Below are 5,959 nucleotides of genomic sequence, written 5' to 3' on the forward strand. Positions count from 1 at the left end.
GAAAGGGGCACAGTGGAGCATAGTTTAGGTTTTGCCAAATGAGAAATTTTTCTAGTAATCTGACAGGAGAGAAGGAGCAGAAGCAGCTAGAGGAGCTAGAGGGTTATGAGGAAGGCGAGACAGAGGACAGAGGCACACTGTGGCAGTATGCAGTGGAGATGGAGGCAAGGAGTCCCTCCAAAATTGTCACCATTTGGCAGTGGGATGACTTCTGGCTCTCCACCTTATTGGACCCTCGCTATCGGCACAAAATGGGGGCCTTTTTTACACCCACTGAGAGGGAGGACAAACTGATCTACTACAGAGGCATCCTATGTAGTCAGTTGGCGCCATCGTCCATCCTCTCGCAGGTCTGAATCGGTGGCCCTCTGCGCTCACCTTCCACTGCCATGGCTGCTGGGGAGGGGTGGGGAGCCGGAGCAGTACCAGCTCCATCAGCAGCAGCCTGAGTCTACAGTCGCTGATGGGTACCTTTCTTCACCCGCATAATGAAGCAACTCCTCATCAGCCGGTAGATCTGGAGCAGGACCTGAACCAGAAGGTGGTGGCATACCTTGACATGACCATGCCAACACACCTTGAAGATCCGCTGGACTTCTGGGGAGCCAAACATGATTTGTGGCCGCAACTAGCAGAGTTTGCCCTGGAAAAGCTGTCCTGCCCAGCCAGTAGTGTGCCATCAGAGCGGGTGTTTAGTGCTGCGGAGGCCATAGTCACCCCAAGGAGAACCCGTCTGTCCACAAAAAATGTGGAGAGACTGACCTTTGTGAAGATAAATCAGGCATGGGTCAGCCAGGATTTCCACCCACCAATGCCTGATGCATCAGAGTAAATTGACCATGATACTAAACCAACACTTCACAAATATGGATAGTGCCAAACAGATTTAAGGCGCTGCTCCCCAGTTACAAACATTCCTCAGCATCAGACCTTTTTTCACCCACCTTCATCACCGGGTACTGGTATTGCCAATCACTGCACCACTTTATCACCAGGTCACTTTCAGGACTCCTGATGCTGCTGATGCCACCTCCAGGCTTTCTCATTCAGTCACTATATCGTCTCCTCATGCTTCAGCCAACTCCGCTTGTGCCATTCAGCCACTATATGGTTTCCTCATGTTTCAGCCAACTCCAGGCTATGCCATTCAGCCACTATATGGTCTCCTCATGCTTTACCACCTCCCGTCTGTGCCAATCAGCCACTATATGGTATCCTCATGCTTCAGCCAACTCCAGGCTGTGTCATTCAGCCATTATATGGTCTCCTCCTGCTTCAGCCACCTCCAGGCTGTGCCATTCAGACACTATGTGGTCTCCTCATGCTTCAGCCACCTCCAGGCTGTGCCCTTCAGACACCATATGGTCTCCTCATGCTGCCTCAAACTCCAGGCTGTGCCATTCAGCCACTGTATGTTCTGCTCATGCTGCCACCAACTCCAGATTGTGCCATTCAGCCACTATATGGTCTCCTCATGCTTCAACCAACTCCAGGCTGTGTCATTCAGCAATTATATGGTCTCAACATGCTTCAGCCAACTCCAGGCTGTGTTATTCGGCCACTATATGGTCTCCTCATGCTTCAGCCACCTCCAGGATGTGCCATTCAGCCATTATATGTTCTCCTCATGCTTCAGCCACCTTCAGGCTGTGTCAATCAGACACTATATGGTCTCCTCATGCTGCCACAAACTCCAGGCTCTGCCATTCAGCAACTATATGTTCTACTCATGCTGCCGCCAACTCCAGGCTGTTCCATTCTGCCACTATATGGTCTCATCATGCTTCAGCCACCTCCATGCTTTGCCATTCAGACACTATATGTTTTACTATTGCCGTCACTAACTCCAGGCTGTGGCATTCAGCCGCTTTATGGTCTCCTCATGCTTCAGCAAACTCCAGGCTGTGCCATTAAACCACTATATGGTCTCCTCATGCTTCAGCCACCTCCAGGCTATGCCGTTCAGCCACTATATGGTCTCCTCATGCTTCAGCCAACTTCAGGCTGTGCCCTTCAGACACTATATATTCTCCTCATGCTTCAGCCACCTCCAGGCTGTGCCATTAAGCCACTATATGGTCTCGTCATGCTTCAGCCACCTCCATGCTGTGCCATTCAGACACTATATGGTCTCTTCATGCTGCCACAAACTCCAGGCTGTACCATTCAACCACTATATGTTCTACTCATGCTGCCACCAACTCCAGGCTGTGCCATTCAGCCACTATATGGTCGCATTAAGCTTCAGCCACCTCCATGCTGTGCCATTCAGACACTATATTGTCTCTTCATGCTGCCACAAACTCCAGGCTGTACCATTCAACCACTATATGTTCTACTCATGCCGCCACCAACTCCAGGCTGTGCCATTCAGACACTATATGTTCTCCTCATGCTTCAGCCAACTCCAGGCTGTGCCATTCAGCCACTATATGGTTTCCTCATGCTTCAGCTTCCTCCAGGCTGTGCCATTCAGACATTATATGGTCTCCTCATGCTGCCACAAATTCCAGGCGGTCATTCAGTCACTATATGGTCTCCTCATACTGATGACACCTTCGGGCTCTGTCATTGTGCTGCCCGAGACATTAAAACTTGGCCCGAGACAATAAAACTTGGAAGTATAATCTTAAATTTCAATTTCAAAATCTTACATTTCAATTTCAAAATCTTAAATTTGAAATCAATAAATCAATGTAATCTTTTCAAGACTGAGGTTCTATGGTCGTCGACGTCATATAGTAGCTGTGGAATTACCACAAGAATCCAATGAAACAGTTTGGAGCCATCACAATGAACCATTAATGATTAATGATTTGCAGTTCCACAAAAGAGTAAGACAGTGGGAGGGGGGGCCTGGGGCGGTGAGAGGCACGGGCTGGAACAGGTGGTAGCTCACCTTGTGGTGAACCACCAGCTCGATGCTCACCAGAATGGGTACTCAAGAAATGTAAATTAATACAAAAATTTAATAAAAATTACATTAAAAAAATCTATTTCCTCTCTTCAATTTTGATGCCATATTGTCTCCCTGCTGCCACATTCAGACGCTCTGCCGCGGTGATTCTAATAGTGATGCCTGTAATCTGCATGTTGGCGAATGGGCCAAATTGAATTTTTCAAAACTTTGCTCATCTCTACTGTCTGCTTTTATGAAAAGTAGACCAAATGTGGCTAGTTGAAGGCCCCCCGAAGCAGCTTGATTGTTTGCCAAAGAAGGGTCATCTTCCGGATTACTCAGGGATGGTGAAGACTCTAAGGTAATGGTGCCATCATCTGCAGGTTGATTAGTACAGAGGAATATACTAAAATAAAAGGTAGCGAAAGAAAACACGTGGGAGCAAAATAGAGGAATAAAGAGAAGGAAGAAGTAAGACCGAAAGGGAGGCCAAAACATACATATAGGAAAAGTTGCACAGTTGCCCATAGCAACCAATCAGATTGCTTCTTTCAATTTGCAGAGCCCTTGTTAAAAATTATAGAAGATATCTGATTGACTGCTATGAGCAACTGAGAAACATTTCCTCTGCACAGGTTTTGATAAATCTCCCTGATTATGTTTTGAAACAGAGAGTGAGAGAAAATGAGAAACAAAGGAACAAAGAGCTAGGAAATAACAAAAAAGAGTCAAAAAAGGAGAGAAAGATAACATAAATAAACTAAAAACAAAAAAAGGCCATAAAAACAAAAGGACAAACATTAGGAAAACCTGTCCAGAGGAAATCAAATAACTGTCCAGACCAATCAAATAACTTTTTTCATTTTATAAAAAGGCTTGGGAAAAATTTACGAAGCGAGCTGATTGTTTGCTATGGGCAACTCAGCAACTTTTCCTCTTGCCAGGTTTTAAAAAATCTCACCCTATGTAAAGAGCCAAGATAAAGAGGCAAAGAAAAGAAAACACAAAAAAAGACAATAAAAATAAACAAAAAACTTACAGCCGAAGCTCTCATCTGGAGCGTAAAAATAACACGTACTCATAATAGGCAAAACATCTGCACTCTGTTCTTTAGCATTTTCATAGCGTCCAAACTGGACCCTCAAAGACCGCCAACGGTTTTTAACATCTTCACCTACAATTGCATGGTAAAAAAAAATAAAAAAATAGACACACAGCAATAGACATCCAGCCACCAAAAAGGTTACACTGCTAACCCCCCCCCCCCCCCCCCCCCAAAAAAAAAGATAAATGAATAATACTAACGCAAAGATAATGAAAAAAAGCATACCAATTTTATTCCGCAAACCACGCGCCTTCTCGTCCCAATCATGATTCATTGTCCGACAAATACAAAGCCACACCTCTTTCTTCACATGCTTATTCTTATAGTCAGGGTCTAGCAAATCACACAAACAAGGATTATTTTCCACCTAACACAAAATATTATCAAAAAACAGCCTGTAAAACCAGCTGATATGGGTGCAAAACAAACATTCATACACAGATCCACCATTACACAACCAAGGGCAAACACGTCCAAATATATACCATAACAAGCAAAGACCACCCCTCGGTGCTCAATGGCCACCACTACACAAACTAAAATGTGTTTAAGCCATGCGCTGTTTTCACGACAAAAGTGCGGCATTTATAAGTGCAGTACCCACCCATACAACCTTCTCCACCAACTCACAAAATGCTAATAAACCCAATAAATAGTTTTACCTAACCAAACCAATTAACTGCGTCACGTTCATGTCCATTCGGCAGTAGGCCATCCTTGCAGAGCAAAATGCGTGACCCGGAAACAAACGTCGCTACAGAAAGAAAGGCGGAGCCAAACAAAACTTTATGCAAACAGACAAAAAAAAAACACAAAAAATACGCAAGAAAAGTCGTAGTGCATGGAAAAACACAGAAAATACGCAGTGAATTTCACGGCCCATAGTCAATGGCACAGAAATGAGCTGCGTATTTTCCAGGAAAAAACACAACGTCAAATACATGCCGTAAACGCCTGGTGGGAACGTACCCTTACAGTGTTCTTTAGCATCTCCAAACTCTGCTAAAGTTAATGTATTTTGTCAGTGACTGCAGGGAGAGAAGTGTGGTGTCCCGGTACAGGACCTTGTCCTGTCCCTGTCTAAAGCCCCCTCAGCTAGAGTCCCTCCATTCCACAGGGCTCTCCTGCAGGGCTTGCCCCTTGGTCATCTCATATAAATATATATTGCATAGTGTATAAATGTATAGGACCTGCCCAGGTCACGTGATATATCATAATGGTTGTATAGATATTTAGGACCTTCCGGGGTCATGTGTTGATGTCATGTGATGTACCCAGAGTTCTCTGGGTTCAGGACTTACAGGCTTGGCAACCAATGGGATTAGTCTAGCCTCCTTAATATATAAAGGACTGTAGTCTGTAAATTCACTCTCTTGGTCCCTGTTCTTAGTTCTGGACTATCAAGCAAGCACAATACGCAAATCAACATATCTTCATTCAATTCATCTAGGCCCAAGCCTAAAGAACCAGCAGCCACTAAAACCGTGAGTTATAAAGCTCAATCCTACAAATCCTGTGTGACTACTATTCTACTCAAATATTATAATTAGTAGCACAGTGACCTGCATAAAGCTCATTACTACAAATCCCAGCAAAGCCTGTGAGGAGCCTACATCTCGGTTACCTTGAGAGACACTGTATACTTGTAAAGACTGCTGCAAAAAAGTTCAAGTAAAAGTTCCCAGTTATCTCATAAAATCTGCTGTGGACATTCCGTTTATTATGTCTGCCGTTTGTGGGCCGGTTGGCGGCAGGACCACCAGACCCTGTAATATCATTGCAACACCCCAGACACCACAGAAGTTTATCTTGGAGAATTAGGAAGGGTACTTACATGGTAACTCAAATTAGTGAATGGTGCTTTTTTAAAATAAACATACTAGAAATCATATGAGAACTCATAACTCGTAATTTGACACAAATAACCAACCAACGTAAAGCTAGGTTTTCACTTG

Source organism: Hyla sarda, chromosome 4, assembly GCF_029499605.1.
Source record: "Hyla sarda isolate aHylSar1 chromosome 4, aHylSar1.hap1, whole genome shotgun sequence".
Classification (NCBI taxonomy): domain Eukaryota; kingdom Metazoa; phylum Chordata; class Amphibia; order Anura; family Hylidae; genus Hyla; species Hyla sarda.